The sequence below is a fragment of the Rhinatrema bivittatum genome, chromosome 3 (assembly GCF_901001135.1).
Source record: "Rhinatrema bivittatum chromosome 3, aRhiBiv1.1, whole genome shotgun sequence".
In the NCBI taxonomy this organism is placed as follows: Eukaryota; Metazoa; Chordata; class Amphibia; order Gymnophiona; family Rhinatrematidae; genus Rhinatrema; species Rhinatrema bivittatum.
Genome location: NC_042617.1, coordinates 212,811,199 through 212,835,575, shown reverse-complemented (window position 1 = coordinate 212,835,575; position 24,377 = coordinate 212,811,199). Strand labels below are relative to the sequence as shown.

At 47.0% G+C, this 24,377-nt stretch overlaps 1 protein-coding gene across 2 annotated transcripts in view; it reads right to left on the bottom strand.

Annotated features, from left to right (window-relative positions):
* The window catches only part of NDUFAF7 (NADH:ubiquinone oxidoreductase complex assembly factor 7), a 144,252-nt gene that overhangs the window by 81,324 nt on the left and 38,551 nt on the right, over nucleotides 1-24,377 (bottom strand). The window lies entirely within an intron of this gene.

The following is a 24,377-nucleotide window of genomic DNA, read 5'->3' as shown; positions in this document are numbered from 1 at the left end:
AGGCTATTTAAAAAAAAAAAAAAAAAAAAAAGAGTTTCAAGAAGGCAAAGAGAAATGTCTGGAAGGCAATGAGTATAAATACTCAGTTTAGTCCTGATGGTTAAGGGCACAGCTAGATATCGTTACTACCAGAGAGACATTGTTCAATGAACCCATGACGGGAATGGCCATACCAAGTTATATGCTCAGAAAGGGTGAGGAAAACACACAAAAAACACTAAAGCAACTGAAATGCAGGGGGGGGGGAAACGACTCCATGGCCTGCAGTCTGATTCTTTTATCTGTCTTTTCTGTGGTCCTTACTCCCTCTCCCCATGCCTTTGCCTTATTGCCTCTCCCCTTGCCTTTGTTAGATTGTTTGCAAGATTGCAATCTCCCATCCCTGTTGCTTATCACTGTCACAGAAAATTAGAGCAAATAAATACCATCTAATTCCTGGTATAATGCTATAGACCAGGGGTTCCCAACCTTTTTGGGAACATGGACCCCTTTTCAAGTTCCAAAAACTTTTTGTGGATCCCCAAATGCTTCTCTTTCATTTTTACCTGCAGTTTTGTGCCATATATAGAAAAGTTATTAATGTACTAACAAAGAAATAATTGTATGCACATCAGACATTCATAATATATAAAATTTATTAAATGATTACTGATATAAATGGAATACATATAATTGCAAAGCACAGCAGTAAATGTTGAAGAATGTACTCATATTCAGGAACTTATGTAGTATCTACAGGTACCCCTCAAAGCTGAATCTAGAGCAACTGGGGGAATGGACTGGTGGAGGATAGAGAGAGTGTGATTGGCAGGATGGGAAAGAGAGAGAGACAGACTAGCGGAGATGGACTAGTGGAGGGAGAAAGGGAAACTGGTGAGGGAGAGAGAGTGGTGGAGATGGACTGGTAGAGAGAAACAGAGAGAGAAACTGGCCTGCCTGGTGGAAAGAGACAGAGCGGGGTTGGACTGGTGGAGAGAGACAGAGCGGGGTTGGACTGGTGGAGAGAGACGGAGCAGGGCTGGGCTGGTGGAGAGAGACACAGCAGGGCTGGACTGGTGGAGAGAGACAGACAGAGCAACTGGCAAGGCTGGATTGACAGCGAGTGAGAAAGAATGACTTTTGGGGATGGACTGGTGGAGGGAGAGAAGGGGGACTGGTTGGGATGGACTATGGATCAAAGACAGACAGTGAGAGATTGACTGGGAATGGCAAAGAAGGGATATTTGAGACAGGCCCACATCACTAAAAGACAGATGCAGAGAGAGGTTTGGTGCACATATTTCCCCTCCCAGCCCCCACCCCTGAACATGGTATTTTTTGAAAATTATTATTACTAATTTAAAAGAAAATCACCTGTGACAGGGTAATCACCCTGTAGTTTGATCTTGACAAGGGTCTAATGACTCTCTCCACAGCTGCCTGTTACCAAATTCCAAATATGCAGAGACAGGACACCCTGCTCATAAAGCAAGAGGTACTGCTACAAACATTTTGCACTATTATTGCAAGGTGCCGGGCATGCATCTCCATGGCATCTCTAGACAGAAGAACCTTCTAAGTAACAAAAAAAATCCCTGGCCAGAAAAGCGGCGGCTGTCAGCGGGTTTGACAGTCGACGCTCAATTTTGCCGGCGTCGGTTCTCGAGCCCGCTGACAGCCGGGGAGAAGCATCGAGAGAAGAATGAACATGGGTGCAAGGTGTGGTTAGTTGAATGCTTGCTGAGGACTGTACAAACACCGATGTCTGAAGCATCTACTTCAACGATGAAGGGTCATCGGGGGTCGGGATAGCGCAGGCATGGCTCTTGTAGAAACGCCTCCTTGAGCTCCCGGAAGGCGGACACGGCCTCGGGAGACCACTGGGAGGGATTGGCTCCCTTCTGTGTCATAGCTGTGAGTGGGCGGTTAATGTCGAATAGTGGTTGATGAACGACCTGTAGTAGTTTGTAAAACTCAGAAATCTTCGGAGTGCTTTAAGGCCCATTGGTTGGGGCCAATCCCGAATGCTCTTGGTCTTTTGTGGATCCATCTGGAACACCTGTTTAGAGACAACATAGCCCAGAAAAGGGATGGACTCCTTGTGGAAAGAACACTTCTCCAGCTTGGCGTACAACTGGTTATCCCTTAAGCGTTGCAGAATGTTAACAATGGAATAGTGTTGAGATTACTTACCTGATAATCTCCTTTTCCTTAGTGTATGCAGATGGACTCAAAACAAATGGGTATAGTGTGCTCGTGCTAGCAGTTGGAGATGGATCTGACGTCAGCACGGGTACATATACCCCCACAGGAAGTGTCGCAATTCAGTAATCTTCCTTGCAAAAGCTTTTATGGATATATGTGTGACTGACCGATCGATTACATGAACAGGATTACCCTGACCAATTGATGGTAGCTGGAGACCGCCAGTGTACTCAGCCGGAAGGCGTCGACACCCGGCAGGGTGGATGCCCTATCATAAGAAAACATGGCTTACCGTGAGTCGGCAAATCCCCATGTATACCGGCAGCCGGGCGGGATGCTGAGTCCATCTGCATACACTAAGGAAAAGGAGATTATCAGGTAAGTAATCTCAACATTTCCTAGCGTGTAGCAGATGGACTCAAAACAAATGGGATGTACAAAAGCTACTCCCAGACTGGGCGGGAGGCTGCCCGAGGACCGTGTAGGATTGCCCTCGCAAATGCTGTGTCCTCCCTGGCCTGGACGTCCAGATGATAGAATCTGGAGAAGGTATGGAGGGAGGACCACGTCGCCGCTTTACATATCTCTGCAGGCGACAGCAGCTTAGTTTCCGCCCAAGAGGCCGACTGTGCTCTGATAGAATGGGCCTTGACCTGTAGAGGCGGTGGTTTTCCTGCCTCTACGTAGACTGCCTTGATAACCTCTTTAATCCAGCGGGCGATGGTTGGCCGTGAGGCCGCTTCCCCTTGCTTCTTCCCGCTGTGCAGGACGAACAGATGGTCCGTCTTTCATACTGCTTCTGACATTTCCAGGTATCTGGACAGCAGTGTGAGACCACTTTGGGTAAAAAGATGGAACTGTGCGAAGATGGATAGCCTCTGGAGTGATTCTGAGAAATGGATCACGGCAGGACAGTGCTTGTAGCTCCGAGATGCGGCGTGCTGAGCATACAGCCAGCAGGAACACCATCTTCAAGGATAACAAACGGAGAGACAGGCCTCGAAGGGGCCTGAAGGCTGATCCCGCTAAAAATTCCAATACTAGGTTGAGGTTCCACAAGGGCACTAGCCACTTCAGTGGCGGGCGAATGTGTTTGACTCCTTTCAGGAAACGTGAAACGTCTGGATGTTTGGCAATGGTGTTGCCGTCACTCCTGGGACCGTAGCAAGACAGCGCTGCTACCTGAACCTTGATGGAGCTGAGGGCCAGACCCTTCTGAAGGCCATCTTGTAGGAAGTCCAAAATGATAGGAATCTTAGCGGCATGCGAATTGGTGCTGCGAGAGTCGCACCAGGCTTCAAAAATTCTCCAGATCCTGATATATGTGAGCGATGTGGAGAACTTGCATGCTCGGAGGAGTGTATCTATTACCGGCTCCGAGTATCCTCTTTTCTTCTGTTTAGCCCTCTCAATGGCCAGACCGTAAGAGAGAATTGAGCTGGATCCTCGTGGAGGATGGGGCCTTGCCATAGCAGGTCCCTGTAGGGAGGCAGAGGTAGAGGATCCCCTGCCAGTAGTCTTCTCATGTCTGCGTACCAGGGTCTTCTTGGCCAGTCCGGAGCCACTAGAAGAACTAGGCCTCTCTGTCGCTGAATCCTGTGTACAATGGCGCCCTGCAGGGGCCACGGAGGAAAGGCGTATAGCAGGATCCCCCGAGGCCACGGCTGTACCAGGGCATCGATCCCCTGGGCTCGAGGATCCCGCCTGCGGCTGAAATATCTGGGAACTTGAGCGTTGGACCTGTCCGCTAATAGGTCCATGGCTGGCGTCCCCCATTGATCCACAATTATCTGAAAGGCTGTGGGTGACAGCTGCCACTCCCCCGAGTTTAGGCTTTCTCTGCTGAGGAAGTCTGCCGTCGTGTTGTCCTTCCTGGCGATGTGGACAGCGGAGATGTCCTGGAGATTTGTTTCTGCCCAAATCATCAGGGGAGTCATTTCTAGGGACACTTGTTGCCTTCTGGTTCCGCCCTGTCGATTGATGTATGCCACCGTGGTGGCGTTGTCTGACATCACTCTGACCACTCTGTCGCGAAGTCTGTGGGCAAATCGCAGGCACGCTAGCTTGACTGCCCGTGCCTCTAGGCGGTTGATGTTCCACTTTGACTTTTCTCTGGTCCACCGCCCTTGGGCGGTGAGTTCCTCGCAGTGTGCTCCCCATCCGTTCAGGCTGGCATCTGTGGTGAGCAGAATCCAGGTTGGGGAGGACATTCTTGAGCCCCGGCTCATGTGGCTGGGCTGTAACCACCACCGTAGCTGATTTCGCACTCTGGACGGCAGAGGTAGGTGTATGGTGTAGTTTTGTGATCGTGGGCTCCATAGAGATACAAGGGCGCTTTGCAATGGTCTCATATGAGCCCGTGCCCTTGGCACCACCTCCAGAGTGGATGCCATGAGGCCGAGGACCTGTAGGTAATCCCAAGCTGTGGGCCGGCTGGCGTTCAGCAGGACCTGCAGATGATTCCGGAGTTTTGACTTTCTCTTGGAGGTCAGGCTGACCTTGTCTTCCTGGGTGTCGAAGTGAACCCCTAGGTATTCCAGTGACTGGGACGGCTGTAGGGAACTCTTGTTTATGTTGACTACCCATCCTAGGCTTTCCAGAAGAGCTATAACTCTGTTGGTTGCTCGGTGGCTCTCCTCCGGTGACTTTGCCCTGATCAGCCAATCGTCCAGGTAGGGATGGACGAGAATTCCTTCCTTCCTGAGTGCCACCGCCATTACTACTATGACCTTGGTAAAGATCCGCGGCGCAGTGGCTAACCCGAAGGGTAAAGCTCGAAACTGGAAGTGTTGATTCAGGACTTTGAAGCGTAAATAACGCTGGTGATCCCGATGGATTGGGATATGCAAATAGGCTTCCGACAGATCCAGGGAGGTGAGAAACTCCCCTGGCTGTACTGCATTCTTGACAGACCGTAGAGTTTCCATGCGAAAGCTGGGGACCCGTAGGTGTCGGTTGACTGACTTGAGGTCCAGGACGGGCCTGAAAGTGCCCTCCTTCTTGGGTACTAAGAAATAAATGGAATAATGCCCAAAATGTATCTCTCCTGCAGGCACTGGGATTATGGCTTTTAGGGCCAGGAGCCTCTGTAAGGTAATCTCTAGTGCCACCCTCTTGAGGGGTGAACAAGGAGATTCCACAAACTTGTCCGGCGGGAGCCGAAGAAAATCCAGGTAATATCCTTCTCGGATGATGGCGAGGACCCACTGGTCCGACGTAATCTCGACCCACCTGCGGTAGAAGAGGGTTAGCCTGCCCCCTATGGCTGCTACCCTCGGATGGGTCGGCTAATTGTCATTGTGGGTTGCGGCCGGGACCGGAACCCGAGCCGGTTCTCTTCTTGTTGTGCTTAGTCCGAAAGGGCTGGTTCCTGGCCTGAGAACGAGGTGCTTGATAGCGAGCCCTGTAAGGGTTGAAGCGCTGAGAGTTTCTACCTCTGGATGGTCTAGAAAAAGAACGCTGGCTCCTCCTCGACCTGTCTTCTGGTAGACGGGGTAATGGAGAGGCACCCCATTTATTAGCCCAGGTCTCGAGATCGCTGCCAAACAGTAGGGAACCCTTATAGGGCATTCTCGTGAGGCGTGTCTTGGATGAAGAGTCGGCCGCCCAATTACGTAGCCAAAGCTGTCTTCTGGCTGCCACTGAAGATGACACTCCCTTGGCTGCTGTACGGACGAGGTCGGAGGCTGCAGTGAGGAATGCGAGAGCTGATTCCATGTCTTCTCCCGGGGTGTTGTTTCTAGCTTGCGATAAACAGGAACGCGTCACCACGGTGCAGCAGGTCGCAATTCGTAGGGACATGGCTGTTACCTCAAGGGCTTGTTTCAGAATGGTGTCCATGCGCTGGTCATGTGTATCCTTGAGGGCCGCTCCCCCCTCCACCGGAATGGTGGTGCGCTTCACCATTGCGTTAACTATGGCGTCTACCTTGGGGCACGCCAGCAGCTCCTTGGACACCGGGTCCAGAGGGTACATGCCTGACAAGGCCCGACCCCCTTTAAATGATGCCTCCGGCGCATTCCATTCCAGGTCAATTATCTGCTGTGCTGCTTGTAGGAGGGGAAAGTGGTGAGCCGTTTGGCGGAGGCCCTCTAACAGGGGGTTCATTTTGGGGTCCCCTGGGGCGTCCTGGCCCGGAATGGCCAGTTCTGATAGGCATTGTGAGACCAGGCCTGGAAGATCCTCTTTCCGAAAGAAGCGTTTCATGGTCCGATATGGTTCTATCTCCGAGGGAAGTTCACCCTCCTCGGGGGGCTCCTCATTTTCCTCGGAGAAATCCGAATCTCCATAATTGGGGCTGTCGGGTGGCAAGTGACCGTGCCTAGGTCTCGAGGGTCCAGGGGCCGGAACATCCGGAACGGAATGACCCATTCGAGGAGCAGACTGCATCTGGACAAAGGCGTGAATCCCCTTAAATAATTCCACCCAGGAGAGCGAAGCCGGATCTGGCCTTAGGGGCACCAGGTCTCTCGGGTTCCCTGGCTGCTCGCCGCAGCCTGCTAAGTCCGGAGTGTTCCCTGAGGAACCGCTGGGCTGGGACCGGTCCTGGCCCGGAACTCCCATGGCCTCCTCACATTGGGCGCATAGTGAGTCTGCTTCCTCGCTCTGTGTGGCTCTAAGGTTGCATGCTGAGCAGAGGCATAGAGCTCTTATGCCTGATTCTGGAGGTGCCGGCTCTGCGGACGCATGGGCTCTCTTCTGCTTCATTTCGTCTTTTATTTCCTCCCAGCCGGAGTAAGATATGTGTCACCTAATGATGTGCGCTTATCAAAGTGCGCTTAACAGCCTGCGCCTATGAACAGGCGTCTTATAATTGTGCGCCTAAGAACGGGCATCTTAACAATGTGCGCCTATGAACGGGCGTCTTATCAATGTGCGGCGTTTTATCAATGTGCGCCTATGAACGGGCGTCTTATAAATGTGCGCCTATCCTAGTAGCGTGCACTCAACAACGTGCGCCTATCGCGTGCGCTCAACAACGGGCGCCTATCGCGCTCAACAACGGGCGCCTATCGCGCACAACAACGTGCGCCTAGGTGGCGAAGGCGAGTAGAGCAAAATGGCAACCTCCTAAGCAGGGCTGCCTCGTAGGCAGGCCCAGTCAATCCACACTTCCTCGGAGACCACAGTAAAGATGTACGCCTTACCTTGTCTTCGGCGCTTCCCGGCTGCGACCCGGGCAGTCTCCGGCTGCGGGGGGAGAGGGTAAGTACCTTCACTGCCGCACTCGAGGAAATGCACCCGCTGCCTCTAGGCCGCGCTCGAACTCGTCTCGCTCGGGGGCCAAGCCGCGCCCGAGCCCTTCTCACTCGGGGGCTAGGTCCCTGCCGCGAACCGGCCACCGGACCAAGGCTCTTACCTCCTAGGGGCCACGCAAGTCAACTCGGGAAACTCAACTGGGGGAGTGACCGACTGGCATCACCGCAGGAGTGCGGGGCTCGTCTTCAGTAGGTTTCTTCTATGAAATTTAGTCGTTAGAATTTGGAAACACGCTCAGCGAGCGTGAGGTAGCTCCAAACTGCTTTGGAGACGGAAATTACTGAATTGCGACACTTCCTGTGGGGGTATATGTACCCGTGCTGACGTCAGATCCGTCTCCAACTGCTAGCACGAGCACACTATACCCATTTGTTTTGAGTCCATCTGCTACACGCTAGGAAAACTTAGTTTTCGGGTACTTGCCAGGTTCTTATGGCCTGGATTGGCCACTGTTAGAAACAGGATGCTGGGCTTGATGGACCCTTGGTTTGACCCAGTATGGCATTTTCTTATGTTCTTATGTTGGTGATGTACTGATGATGGCTCTGGAGGTCCTGTGAAAATACCAGGATATCGTCTAAATAGACCACGACACAACTGTAGAGCATGTCTCTGAAGATTTCATTCATCATATTCTGGAACACTGCTGGAGCGTTGCAGAGGCCAAACAGCATGACCAGATATTCAAAATGGCCATCGCGGGTGTTAAATGCGGTTTTCCATTCGTCACCCTGGTATATCCTGACCAAATTGTAAGCTCCTTTGAAGTCCAATTTGGTAAATATCTTGGCCCCCTGGAGCCTGTCAGAAAGTTCAGAGATTAATGGCAGGGAGTAGCGGTCCTTCTGTGTAATCTCATTTAAGCCATGGTTAATCTATGCATGGCCGGAGGGAGCCATCCTTTTTCCCCCACAAAAAAGAACCCTGCTCCAATGGGAGATTTGGAAGGCCGAATGAAGCCTTTTGCCAAATTTTCTTGTATATATTCAGACATGGCTTTTGTCTCAGTCAGTGAAAGTGGTAGACCCTTCCTCGGGGAGGCTCAGTGTTAGGCAATAAATTTATAGCACAATCAAATGAGCGGTGAAGAGGTAGAGTGTCTGCGGCTTTCTTTCAGAACACATCCTGGAAGAAGGAGTACTGTGGCGAAAGCCCCAGAATGGATGCTGCAGTGGCTAGGCAGGGTATCGGGGACACGACCTCCAAACACTATTTGTGGCAGTAGTCACCCCATTGGGACAACTGTAGGGTGTTCCAATCACATTGTGGAGTCCAAGAACCACAGGATGTATATCCTTGTCCAGTATCAGAAAAGAAATGGTCTCTGTGTGCAGTGATCCCGTGCGAAGTCGAATGGGGATTGTGGAGAAGGCAACTTCGCCTGGTAAAGGTTCGCCATGAATAGAGGAGAGCAACAATGGCGTCGGCATATGGATGGTGGGAATCCGAAGGTGTTCCATGAGTTGTCTAAGGATAAAATTTCCATCGGCTCCAGAGTCCACCAATGGCAGGGTGTGAAATTCCTAAGCGTCCAAATTTATGGAGACAGGCAGAGTTAACAGAGGAGAGGGTGCGGTTAGGCCAAGGAGAAGTCCTCTGGCAGATCCTAGGCCTGGGAGTTTCCCAGACAGAGTGGACAGGAGGGTACCGCATAACCCAATTGGCCACAATACATGCAGAGGCCAGACGTTTGGCGACGATGCTTTTCTTTTGAGGATAGATGACTACGGCCCATCTGCATCGGTTCCTCATCTTTGGTGTTCAGGGTAGTAGCGGTCTGAGTGGAAGATGTTGGGCGAATGTGTGGAGTAGCTGACGCCATCCTCTTGGCTCCTCTGACCTCTTGTGAACGCTCACGCACACGGCGATCAATGCGACCAGCCAGGTCTATAAGGAAATCCAAGGCCTCAGGGAGTTCTCGTGCTGTTAATTCGTCCTTGATACATGGACTCAGACCTTCGAGGAATATAGCACATAGGCAGCCCAGGTCCCAGTGCAATTCGGACGAGAGAGTCCTAAACTCGATGACATAATCAGTCAGTGATCTGGAACCTTGTTGCAAGTATAGGAATGTAGATCCGGAGATGGCCTTCCGGCCTGGGTCATCAAAAATGGAGTGGAATAGGGCGAGGAAGCCTGGCAGGTCGTTGAGGATTGGATCCGTTCGCTCCCAAAGAGGTGACGCCCAGGTCAATGCTTTTCCTATCGCTCCCAGGCCTCCTGGGACAGCATGGATGCTGCAGACCGCCATCTTGCCCTCGGAATTCCCCTAGGTGCGCGCGCACGGGCCAGTCTTAACCACGTCATAGCGGGAACCTTGGGGGTGTCCACTCCAGATGACATCATCCCTCCAGGACAAAAGGAACAAAATGTATGTAGTTTTAGGACAAAATGTATGTAGTTTTGGAAACTACATAAGGGAAATATGCAGGTTGTAAGGAAAAGTGCATGTTGCATTGGTTCAAGAAAACCCTACATAGAAAGGGGTCACCTGCAAAATGAGGAGGTGCCGGCAGGGGCACTGGAGGCCAGAATGGTGACACATGTGCAGCTGAGTTAGGCTTGGCAGGTGTCGGAACTGAGTCCAGCCGATTGCTCAGATGATTTATGGCGTTAGCCAAAGTCTCTAGAATCTTTTGCTGTTCTGTAATTCGCTGGGCCAGGCCAGGGATGGCCTGAATTGCCGAAACCTGTGCCGGGTCCATCGACTTGGCAATCTGTTAGGATCTGTGAGTGTGTGGGCCCTGGGCCAAGGTGAGAGATGGTACCGCCCACGGGGAGGAGCCCAGTGAGCCTCACCATCGGGAGGCGAGGTCTCAGCTGATGTCAGACACAATACGAGTCTAGAGTCTTTATTAAAGAGGTAGAGCAGCAGTACCCATGGAGCGGGGGGTGCAAGAGTAAAGTCCCACAGACACCGAGGTGCCACGGTCCTGTGGAATGGGGAATACCCAAAGAGGATAGATGGTATTGCAATGGTCTGCAGAGCGGGGTGCACCAATGAGGGTTCTCCAGCAGAGACGAGATGGTAGTGGGGTATACTGAAGGGGTCCTCCGTAGAGATGGTAGTGGTCCATGGAGCGGGGTATACCAATGAGGTCCTCAGTAGAGATGGTAATGGTCTGCAGAGCGGGGCACACCGATGAGGTCCTCAGTAAAGATGGTAATGGTTCGCAGAGCGGGGTACTCACGACAGGAGTAGCGATGGTTCCAGAGAAGCCCCAGGGAACGGGACAGGCAGAAGTCCAGGGCGTCAGGCTCTCCGAGGAGCAGATAGCCAGAGATGAAGAGAGGGCCCCCGAGAAGCGGGTACCCAGGACGTCTCACGCCAAGGAAGCAGGAACTGAAGCGAACGGTCCTTCTGTGAGCGAGGCGGAATCAGCAATGAGGGAACTCTTTGCCAAGTCATCGGTAGGCAGGGCCAGTTGGCTTAAATGTCTTGGAGGGATGACGTCATCCGGAGTGGACACCCCCGAGGTTCCCGCCATGACGTGGTTAAGACTGGCCCATGCGCGCGCACCTAGGGGAATTCCGAGGGCAAGATGGCGGTTGGCAGCGTCCATGCTGTCCCGGGAGGCCTAGGAGCGGTAGGCAAGTCAGCGACAGCTGGCGGAAGCTACAAGACTTCCCAACGGGGGTCAAGGGAGGTGAGCAAGAGCGGTCGCAGCTGTCTGCGACCGATGGGCATAACAACTGGAAACCACAAGAAGCCAGACTCTGAATGCATCGCAACATGGAAAAACAGAAATATCGCTGTTCCTCATAAAATGTCAAATAATACAATCAAGAAATATAAAATGAATAACAGTAAAACTATATTAATAAAAAGAATATTTCAAAACAATTGACAACCAATAATTTAAAACTCAAGAAATTATTTTTAAATTTCCCAAACAAAATATTTCAAAACATCAGACACATCAAATAACAGCCAGTAATTAAAACTAATAATGATTTAAAATCTTCCCATGCTCCATACCTGGGAACTTTTTATTTCCAGTCACCCTGAGATTACTGTGGATTAGTAGGGATGGGAAGGAGGGTTCACAAACTCTCTTCTCTCTCATACACACATGCTCTCACACATATTCATGCTCTCAGACTCTCATACACACAAATGCTCCCTCTTATACTCATGCTCTCTTTCTCATTCATATGATCCCTCACACACATGCTCTCTCATTCATATGCTCCCTTTCTCTCACACAAACATGCTCACACACACATAAATGCTCCCTCTCTCTCGAACACATGCTCCGTCTTTCACACACACTCACACACAAATGCTCTCTCTCTCATACACTCATATTTTCACACACACAAATGCACCCTCTCATACACACATGCTCACTCACATACATGCTCCCTCTATCATACACAAAAGCCCCTAATACACATGCTCCCTCTACCATACACATATGCTCACATACAAATGCTCCCTCTTTCTCAAACATACAGGATCTCTCTCTCATTCACACACACACACACACACACACACACACACACACATATATATACAAGCTCCCTCTCTCTCGTTCACATAAGCTCTGTTATACACACGTATGTTCCCTCATTGCACCCATCTGATACTATCCCTACTAAATCCCTCCTGTCTATCCCTAACATAATAGCCCAACCCCTACCTAGTATCATCAACTGTTCCCTCACTCTTGGAAATGTTCCTGCTATATTAAAACAAGCCATTGTCAAACCCATACTAAAGAAACCGAATCTTGACCCTACTGAACTTGCTAACTTTTGGCCAATCTCAAACCTACTCTTCCTAGCAAAAATTCTCGAAAAAGTAGTAAACCTCCAGCTCTCTGACCACTTAGAAAACCACAAAATCTTATTCCCATCCCAATTTGGTTTCCGCAAATTCTTCAGTACTGAAACCCTTCTAATTTCACTCACAGATTCCCTCCTCAAAGGTTTAGACAAGGGCCACTCTTACATTCTTGCATTGCTAGATATATCATCTGCCTTTGACACCATTAGCCACAACATCTTACTAAACCGTTTAACGGATATTGGCATTTCAGGAACCCCATTTCACTGGTTCGAATCTTACCTAGATAACAGACACTACAAGGTCAGAATAGGTAATAGTGAATCCAAAGCCATCAACCTAACTCAAAGCGTCCCCCAAGGCTCCTCCCTATCTTCTACCCTTTTCAATATTTACCTGTGGCCCCTCTGCCAACAACTCTCCGATCTAGGTCTTACCTCATTTACGCGGACGACGTCCAAATCCTTATCCCCATTACAGACTCTTTATCAAGTCCCTCAAAACCTGGGAAAACTCTCTGTCTCTTCGATCAACAATCTCCTCACTAACCTCAACCTCGCACTTAATACATCCAAAACTGAACTCCTTATTATCTCTCCCCACCACAATACCATGACCCTCTCTGAAATCAACTCCTACCCCCCCTCAATATCCATCTCACAACATGTACGAGACCTAGGCGCTATCATAGATAACCAACTAAACCTAAAAAAATTCATCAACTCTACCATGAAAGAATGCTATTACAAACTCCATATTTTAAAGAAACTAAGACCCCTCCTCCACTTCAATGATTTCCACACTGTCCTTCAGGCCACTATATTTTCCAAAATCGATTATTATAACGCCCTCCTTTTAGGCCTCCCCAAAACTACCACTAAACCACTCCAAATGCTACAAAATGCTGCTGCCAGAATCCTCACTAACACTCGCAAACATGATCATATCACGCCCATCCTCAGAGATCTCCATTGGCTCCCAATCTCCTTCAGAATTCTCTACAAGATGCTCACAATCATACACAAAGCTCTACACAACCAAAACATGCACTGGCTAAACGACTCCCTACACTTCCACACCTCTAATAGACCCACCAGATCTTCCTACAAAGGAACCCTACACACACCCTCTCCTAATCTCACCCATCTTATCTCTACAAAAGAATGTGCACTATCTATTGCAGGACCTTCAATCTGGAACTCTATGCCCCCTGACCTATGCCAAGAACACTGCACCCAGAAATTTAAAAAAACCAAAACTGAAAACTGGCTTTTCAAACAGGCCTTTGCATAATCCCATCCACCCATGTATTCCCTCTCCACATTCTCTTAATTAATGCTACTGCTCTAACCTTTTCTGCGCAATTGTTCATGTAGCATTTCTATTTGCCATTCCCCTTTATTCCATACTCACTTTGTCTAATTATCAACCCTATTTACATTTGTTGCAATCTGCTTTTATGGACTTGAGATTTTATCTTTCCCTGTTGCCATACCTTAATTATGTTATTGTTCTACCAGTTCCATGTAAATCTAATACGTTGTTGTTATACCTGTTCCATGTAAACCGATGTGATGTGCAAATGAATGTCGGTATAAAAAAAACTTTAAAATAAATAAATAAAATGTTCATACACCCTCTCTCTTACTGGCCCTCTCCTTATCTTTTCCTAGAGTCTGCAGGGGGAGAGAGGGGCCCGCGGCATGCTTCTCATTCAGGCTGTTGGTGGCCTTGCAGCCTCCTTCACAGTTTGGCCGCTGGCAATATGGGGTGTGCTGGTGGCCCCACGGCCTTTTTCACGCTTCAGCAGCTCTCAGGCCTAATCTTTCACAGCTGCCGCAGAATGGCCTGTTGGGTATCTTCTTTTCGCAGGCTTTATCTTCTTCCACAGCTTGCAGAACCCCTGTTATGGTCTGGTGGACCCCCACAGATTGGGAACCACTGCCATAGACTCCAGCTGATCTCTGGCTTTCTCTTCACTTCTTTGCCACTAGGAATCCTCTGTGCTTAGCCCAGGCATTTTTTAATTCTGATACCATTTTGTCTCTACCATGAGTCCATTCCATGTTATCTACCATGCTTTGGTAAAGAAATTGAGAAGAGATATGTTTTACAACTATATTGAAGGGCTGTGAGAAATATATACATATAATATGTGCATGTGTATAATATGTATCTGGAGATACATATTACTGATAATCGATCCAGAACTAAATATGAAACAGCATATATTTCAAAAAGTAAGAGAGGGATACGCCAAACTTATGACTCTTAGAAGACTAAAACCACTACTAACGCCTACCAACTTCCGCTCAGCCTTAATTTTTTCCAGTACTGACTACTATAATGCCCTCCTACTGGGCCTACCATTCACCACAATAAGACCACTATAGACACAGCTGCAAGAATTTTAACTAGTAAAAATAAAAGAGATCATATCACCGAAACTTTAATAGAACTACACTGGTTACCCATTGAACAAAGAATACAATACAAAACTTTATGCACCATACATAAAGTAATACACGACGAAAAAGCAGAGTGGCTGAACACAGCCCTCCACGTACATACCCCCCACAGAAACCTGAGATCAGCAAACAAAGCACAGCTAACTATTCCCTCAGTTAAGACGGCCAGACTAACTCAAGTAAGGGATAGGGCCCTATTCCTAGCAGGACCCCCAATATGGAACAATATGCCTTTAGAAATCAGATTGCAAAGAAACATCAAAACATTCAGAAAAAGTTTAAAAACATGGCTATTTAAGCAAGCATACAACAAAGAGAATTGAGAGGAGAACCCAGGGAAAAGTTGGTTGCGGTCAGTCAAACCCCCCCACACACACCTTTTTTCTTAATGCGTGTGTTTCTCACTTCTGTATATTCTAAATTTTTTCTTTTATTTTGAAACACCAAAGAACCAGAGTTAAGTAGTACTTTTATCTTATAGCTGACATGACTTATGTTACCCACCAAATAATATTTATTATGATACTATGTTACTGTAATTTGATGGCACCTGTTTAATTGTTAGAATTCTAGACACTTTATACAACATACTAGCCATTATTATTTAACATTTTTTATATACCGACAACCGTTTGCACATCGTATCGGTTTACAATTAACTAAAAACATATAGGCAGGGCCTTTACAAGGAACGGTAAAACCCGTTAAGCCCGTAACAACGGGCTACATTAACATTTTTTTTCCAGTCCATTTCCTTACCCCTCATTCTTCCCTCCCTCCCCTCATTCTCCCCCTCCCCCCTCACTCCCTCACCCTCTAGTATCCCTCCCACATCACCCCTCCCCTCACTCTCTCCTCCCCCTCCCCTCCCCCTCACTCTCCTCCCTCCCCTTACTCTCTCCTCCCACCCCCACTCTCTTCCCCCTCCCCCCTCAGTCACTCTCTCCTCCCTCCCCTCACTCTCTCATCCTTCCCCCTCCCCTCAGTCACTCTCTCCTCCTTCCCCTCAGTCACTTCCCCACTCTCAGCTCATTCACAACCCCTTCGGATGGCGCAGACGGAAGATCTCCGGGGGAGGTCCCTCCCTCCCTCGCGCGCACTGCCGCTACTGCTCCTCGCCGCGCCATTTTTGTTACAGGCAAGCTCTGACCGACGTGCTGCCCGCGCATGCGCGGTAGAGTTGCTCTCTACTGCGCATTTGCAGCACGTCGGTCAAGCTTCATTTATCTAGTAGATAGTTATGTGCCTTATTGTGAACCGTTGTGATGGCACCCACTTAATGACGGTATAGAAAAGTTTTTAAATAAACAAATAAAATAAATAATTTCCTTTCTTCTAAGGAAGGCAGGGCAATCCCCACAAGTGAATTATGCACCGCTACTAGCAGATGGAGACGGAGTAAAAGCTGACATCACGGATGTATAGCCCTGCCCCGACATCAGCCCACCATTATGCTCTGGAAAAGCCAAACTGTGAACAAACTGATTATACTCGAAAATGATTCTTAGTCAATCACTCAGGCTTCCAACCAATAGAGAACACTGAGTGCAGATCAAAGAATTAAAGTTCACTAAACTTACCACTTAACGCTTACACATACCAGACCTCCAACGAAAAGCCGGAATACCACTCTGCGAACCAAAGACAAAAATTGGCAGCAGAGGGCCAATTGGCCTGCCTTCCTTAGATGAAAGGAAATTATCAGGTAAGTAGTAATTTTTCTTTCCTCTGAACTCAGGCAGGCCAATCCCCACCAATCCTGAACAGGGCAGGAGGCTGCCCATGGTCCAGCTAACACTGCTTGCGCGAAAGCTGCACCTTACGGAGTCCGAACGTCCAAGCAGAAGGCTTGAGAAGGTATGTAAGAAAGACCACTGTTAGCGATCAGCCCGCCAGGGGGTGGAGTTAGCAATCTGTTAGCGATCACCCCGCCAGGGGGGCGGAGTTAGCAATCTGTTATGAATTAGGCTGCTGAGTTAGCAATCTGCTAGCGCTTACCCCGCCAGGAAGGCAGAGTGAGCGATCTGGTATCGATCAGCTCCTCCCAAGGGGAGAAGATAGCAGTCTGATAGGCTTGGCTCCTGTAGGAGGAAGAGTTTAGCAATCTGTTACAGATCTTGCTAAGGAGTTTGCAATCTGTTAGTGCTCTGCTCCCCCAGAGGGAGGGAGTAGCATCTGTATGCTTTATTCCTGTAGAAAGATGAGCCAGCAACCTGTATGATCCCCATGGGGAGATAGCTATTTGATATGGATCAGCTTCCACAGAGAGAGGAGTAATGGTCTGATGTGGGTTGGCTTCCACAGAGTGGCAGATGATAATACCGCTGTATTAGTGTAAGGAGTAACACTTAGTAGAAACAGTGAATCCCTGGGCCGATGGCAGATGACAGCTCCCTCAAGTGGAGATCCTGAGAGGGACCACCGGCTAGGCTGGAGTATTGAGACAAACACAGATAGTTCTTTATTAGACTGGAAGTAGAACCACCAGAGGTGGCAGTAGTGAGTTGATGTGCCCGGCAGGGCTGAAGTCCCTCTGATACTGGAACTACGATCTCTGAGTTGCTGAGCTGTAAGGAGAGACTATAGGTAGTGAGTAGACAGGGTATGCTGGGCATAACCAGTGGTAGATGACACACTCACAATTGTAGATATCTGTAATGTCTTCTTATGCAACAGAGAGTCTTCAGTATTCAGGAACAGGAGCCGCAGGTGAGTACTGGTTCCTATAGGCAGTCTGAATAGAACTCACAATAACTGTGTATGGGATGGCTTCTGGAATAGAAGAGAGACTAGAAGAGATTAAGGAACATAGGCCCTCGTAGAGCGAGTACCGGTTGCTATCTGTTAATCCGTAATAGTAATCCATAAGATATAGGTATGCGATATCTTCTGAGGAAGAAGAGAGTCTGAGAAAGGTATTAGGAACATAGGCCCTCGTGGAGCGAGTACCGGTTCCTATCTGCAATCTGCAATGGTAACTCACAATCTCTGTACCTGCGATAACGTCTTAGACCGAAGGGAGCCTTAGAGATTAGGAACAAAGGCCCTCGTGGAGAGAGTACCGGTTCCTGTCTGTAATAGGACTCACTGTGTTCACGTCTGCGATCGCCTCCAGGCAATAGGAGTCTTCTGAGTCTTCGGGAACGTAGGCCCTCGAGGAGCGAGTACCGGATCCCGTCCAACAATCTGAAATCAGAGAGAGAGCGGAGCCCCCGAGGATCGGGCACTCCTGGTAAGTTTGAAAAGGCCAAGCAGTGGAGAAAGATTTCCCCTTGCTGACTCAGAACGTAGTTGCAAGTAGCGTGGACTGCCGAAGCAAGTCCGGTTGGAGTTCCTTGCTAACTAGTTTGTAGTTAGCAAACAAAGACGTTTTAGCGTATAAGATACGTAGCCACGCGTATCTTATAAAATTCAGCATACTTTTGTTCGCGCCTGGTGCGCGAACAAAAGTACGCCCTCGCGCAAATTTATAAAATCCGGCCCAGAGCATCCAACTTTAGAGATAGCTGATTAATTTGAGAAGAACAGCCCTGAAATGCAGGGCCCAGCGGTGCCACAATTTCCCAGTCTAAAGTCACCACAGGTGGCTTTGGAGGTGTAGATACCTAAGGTATATGACCCAAAGTTAATGGGGTTAAAGAAGGCTACTCATTCAGAGTAGTATTCAAAATAGGCTCACCTCTGCCAGGACAACTAGGGTCAAAAGTAATGGCAGCCTCCAAGCCCCACTTGATGCCATCAGGTTGACAGCCCAACCGTGCTCTCTGTAACAACTCCCTCAATAGCAGGACCCGTAGTAAGAAGTCGGGCCTGCTAACACCGATTCCAGAAGCAGCACGGGAGAAAACACCAGCAGTGTCCTTAGGGCAGGAGGGCTTAAGAGAAATCTCCCCAGACGAAACGGAGGCTCCTATTCCACGTTCATCAGCGGGAATCGCCACTCCTGATGGCGGGATTGTAGTCAGCTCAAGAATGGTTCACTGCCCAGGAGGAAGAGAAGGTGCTGTAGGGAACACTCTCACCTTTCCCTTACGCTTAGGAGAATTGCCGGAAAGAGAAACAAGTCAAAGCACTGGATGAGGTGAGCTGAGCTACAAACCTGTCGCCATCTTGGCTCCTCTCCCCAAGATGTCCCCCATGTTCTTATGTAACCTACCCTGCCTATGAAGTAGCCATCTTAAAATCAAAACAAATTAACATTGGATTGGTATAATGCCCCCCCCCCAGGCCTATTCCAAAAGGACTGCTCACCCTTAATCAAACTTTTCACAAAAGAATTCCCTACACCCAAGACAACAATAACCTTAGGAGATTTTACTCTACATGTAAATGATTCCCCGCGATCCATCTCTGGTGAAATGTTCCTAGAAGCAATGGAAGCTCTAGGATGGATTCAACACATTTCTGAGGTCACCCACAAAACAAGCAATACTCTTGACCTCATATTCGCAAATTCTAATAATTACTGTATAAATACTATGCACAAAATAATCCCTTGGTCCAACCACCACCTAATTAAAGCAGATCTAATATACAAAAATCATTCAGCGATGACCTCTGAAAGCAAAAACTCTCAAACTTTCAGAAAGAAAACCAAAACTGAAACACTAACTAATGCATTAGAGTCCAAAATCAATAACCTAAATCTAAACAGCTGTGATGAGACATTTGAGTCTTGGGAAAAAATGGTCAAAGAAATAGCAGACAAACACAGCCCAATTCAAACCAAAACTTCAAACAAAAATTATGATAAGCTCAGAAAAATGAATCTCTGGTATAATGAAGAACTGAAAGAAACAAAGCAAAACACCTCAGAAAACTTGAAAAACTCTGGTGAAAAAACCCTACAGACGAATCTCTAAGAAAGTCAGCATGGCTTTACCCAAGGCAAGTCTTGCCTCACAAATCTGCTTCACTTTTTTGAAGGAGTTAATAAACATGTGGATAAAGGTGAACCAGTAGATGTAGTGTATTTGGATTTTCAGAAGGCGTTTGACAAAGTTCCTCATGAGAGGCTTCTAGGAAAAGTAGAAAGTCAAGGGATAGGTGGTGATGTCCTTTGTGGATTACAAACTGGCTAAAAGGAAACGGAGAGTAGGATTAAATGGACAATTTTCTCAGTGGAAGGGAGTGGGCAGTGGAGTGCCCCAGGGATCTGTATTGGGACCCTTACTTTTCAATATATTTATAAATGATCTGTAAAGAAATATGATGAGTGAGGTAATCAAATTTGCAGATGATACAAAATTGTTCAGAGAAGGTAAATCACAAGCAGATTGTGATAAATTGCAGGAAGACCTTGTGAGACTGGAAAATTGGGCATCAAAATGGCAGATGAAATTTAATGTGGATAAGTGCAAGGTGATGCATATAGGGAAAAATAACCCATGCCATAGTTACACAATGTTAGGTTCCATATTCAGTGCTACTACCCAAGAAAGATCTAGGCGTCATAGTGGATAACACATTGAAATTGTCGGTTCAGTGTTATGTGGCAGTCAAAAAAGCAAACAGAATGTTGGGAATTATTAGAAAGGGAACGGTGAATAAAACAAAAAATGTCATAATGCCTCTGCATCGCTCCATGGTGAGACCGTACCTTGAATACTGTGTACAATTCTGGTTACGGCATCTCAAAAAAAGATATAATTGCGATGGAGAAGATACAGAGAAGGGTTACCAAAATGATAAGGGGAATGGAACAGCGCCCCTATGAGGAAAGACTAAAGAGGTTAGGACTTTTCAGCTTGGAGAAGAGACGGCTGAGGGGGGATATGATAGAGGTGTTTAAAATCATGAGAGGTCTAGAACGGGTAGATGTGAATCGGTTATTTACGCTTTTGGATAATAGAAAGACTAGGGGGCACTCCATGAAATTAGCATGTGGCACATTTAAAATGAATCGGAGAAAGTTCTTTTTCACTCAACGCACAATTAAACTCTGGAATTTGTTGCCAGAGGATGTGGTTAGTGCAGTTAGTATAGCTGTGTTTAAAAAAGGATTGGTTAAGTTCTTGGAGGAGAAGTCCATTACCTGCTATTAATTAAGTCGACTTAGAAATTAGCCACTGCTATTACTAGCAATGGTAACATGGATTATGCTAAACAAATACACAGAGTTGTCTTACTGAAAACTACTGTTCGAAACAGTTAAGAGTCTAATAAAAGACCCTTCTGCAATCCAAACTACGAACAATACCCACAAGAATATCATGTAATGACTATGCAACAGCATTAACTGAAAAAATCCAGAGGTTGAAACAGCAAATCACTTATACCCAACCTAATATTGCACCGTTGACGTATATGCACAAGATATTTGGTCATCATCTGACTCAGTCTTGAAGCTGAAAATAAGGAAAATCATAACTAAACTAAAACCAGCCTCTCATCTAGTTGACATGATACCTGTCTCTTTGCTGAAACATGTAAATCAAACCATAACCCCTACAATAACACTAGTCAGCCTCGCCCGTGCAGAAGGGCATATGCCCCATGGTCTAATACAGGCAGTAATAAAGAATCCTATAGAATAAATTAGGAAGATCTGACGACTGAGACAACTACCGACCAATTTCCAACTTAACCTTCATTGCAAAAATTCTTGAAAAAGCAGTTCTTACCCAATTAGAGTCCCATCTAGAAGACAATAAAACCCTGTATCCTAACCAATTTGAATTTCAAAAAGATTGCTCAACAGAAACCCTTCTACAATCTCTAACTGACCCTATACTACAGGGCTTTGACTCTAATGAATCATACTGCCTAGTACTGATTAATCTCACTGCATCCTTCAATACTGTTGACCATAAGCTACTTTGCTGACAACTGAGAAATATAGAGATTGCAGGAAGTGTACTTAAATGGTTCACCTCATTCCTTACAAAAAGATCTTTCCAATTCAAATTCAACAATCACTTATCAGACACATTCCAATGCTCAACTTGCATTCTACAAGGATCAGCACTATCTTCAACTCTATTTAATATATACATGCTGCCCTTGTGCAAATTACTAACAGACCTAGGAATAAATTTCTTTCTTTATGCTGACAATCTACAATTCTATCTCCCATTAACAAAATCATTTGAAAAAACCAGCATCGCTTATCGCTGAATATATGGTCACAATAAAAGAAAAACTTGCTCAAATGAAACTATAAAACAATAAAACAGAGTTAATCTGGCTGAGCCAAAACCCATCAAAATCTATTCCACCAGGTATCGATCTTGGAAATTGCCAATTAATCCTTGCAACTCAAGTGAGATCGCTAGGAGTTCAAACTGAGGAAAACTTAGCGATTAAAACCCACATAAGCAAACTGATCAAATCTGATTTCTACAAGTTACGAATCGTGAGCAGATCAAAACCTCTACTAAATACAGCTGATTTCAGAACGGTATTGCAATCTCTAATATTTTCTAACCTGAATTACTGTAATTCTGTTCAATATCTTTGTGAGCGACATTGCAGACGGGATAGAAGGTAAGATTTGTCTTTTTGCGGACGACACTAAGATCTGCAACAGAGTGGACACGCCGGAAGGAGTGGAGAGAAAGAGACGGGATTTAAGGAAACTGGAAGAGTGGTCGAAGATATGGCAGCTGAGATTCAATGCCAAGAAGTGCAAAGTCATGCATATGGGGAGTGGAAATCCGAATGAACTGTATTCGATGGGGGGGGGGGGGGGGGGGGGAAGGCTGATGTGCACGGAGCAGGAGAGAGACCTTGGGGTTATAGTGTCTAATGATATGAAGTCTGCGAAACAATGCGACAAGGCGATAGCAAAAGCCAGAAGAATGCTGGGTTGCATAGAGAGAGGAATATCGAGTAAGAAAAGGGAAGTGATTATCCCCTTGTACAGGTCCTTGGTGAGGCCTTACCTGGAGTACTGTGTTCAGTTCTGGAGACCGTATCTACAAAGAGACAGAGACAAGATTGAAGCAGTACAGAGAAGGGCGACCAGAAAGGTGGAGGGTCTTCATCAGATGTCATACGAGGAGAGATTGAAGAATCTAAATATGTACACCCTGGAGGAAAGGAGAAGCAGGGGTGATATGATTCAGACTTTCAGATACTTGAAAAACTTTAACGATCCAAAGACAACGACAAACCTTTTCCGTCAGAAAAAAATCAGCAGAACCAGAGGTCACGAGCTGAGGCTCCAAGGAGGAAGACTAAGAACCAATGTCAGGAAGTATTTCTTCACGGAGAGAGTGGTGGATGCCTGGAATGCCCTTCCGGAGGAAGTGGTGAAGTCCAAAACTGTGAAGCACTTCAAAGGGGCGTGGGATAAACACTGTGGATCCATCAGGTCTAGAGGACGCATATAAAGAGCAGGCAGCAAAACACTGAACGGAGCGGCAGTAGCCACAGAGGCATTCACTGAGTGGGATGCCAGTGGCCAGCGGTTGGTGTTCCACCTTCACGGAGCGGAAGGATGGAGGGCTGCCATCTCCCAATTAAAAAAAGAAAAAAAAACAAACAAAAAAACCAAAAAACAGGGATGGGTTCATGGGCTATAGGTATTACCAATTATTAGGCTTATTCAATTACCCATTATTAGGCTTTTCAGTATTTGATAGTTAATGTGACTTTCAAGGCATACTTCACTTTCAATGCATATCCAGCATAGCTCCCTGCTTCAACGGCAGGGGAGAAAAAAAACTAATACTTCACGCATATCTCTGCTTCAACGGCAGAGAGCTATGCTGCCGCTTACCCAACTAATCAAACTTAACATTTCACTTGGAAGCAGTTCCATCACTGCTCTCTACATTAATAGTGGGGGTGAAAGGGAAATAGAACCTAAGGTTACTAAGAGCCAAGAGAAACAGATAAGTATGAGAAAAAAAGAAGTGTGAAGCTTGCTGGGCAGACTGGATTGACTGATTGGTCTTCTTCTGCCGTCATTTCTATGTTTCTATGTTTCTGGGACTTCCATCTAGTCACCTAAAAACCTCTGCAAGTACTGCAAATGCTATAGCTAGACTATTGTCTGGAAAAAGGAAACACGACTACATCACCCCAATGCTGATCGCTCTATGTTGGTTCCCTTTACAATCAAGAATAATCTACTAAGTACTTACCATAATATTCAATAGCTCTCTGCTACAATGGCAGGGGAGAAGAAAAACAACCAATAAGGGCTGAATAACATAGTCTGGGTAAACAAATAAGTATGGGTGTAGCTTGCTTATTGTGGCGGTTACTACCCCTAACTAATCAAGCTTGGTATTTCACTTGGATGCAGCTCCATCACTGCTCTCTGCATTAATGGTGGGTGTGAAAGGGAAATAGAACCAAAGGTTACTAGGAGCCAAGAGAAACAGATAAGTATGAGAAAAAAAGAAGTGTGAGGCTTGCTGGGCAGACTGGATGGGCCGATTGGTCTTCTTCTGCCGTCATTTCTATGTTTCTATGTAATGATCTGATGGGAATATCATTTACATCATATAATCAATGATGATCACTCAGATCTCAAAACAAAGGCCTCATAGAAATCACGACCATAAAAAATTCTCATCTAAAGCAACCTAGAGAAAGAGCAATTTCACTCACTGGACCAAAACTATGGAACTCTATGCTAGAGGACCTGCGAACAATTACAGATAACAAAGAATTTAAGAGCGAATTGAAGACTTGGCTATTCAAAAATGTCTTCTGTCTGACAGAAG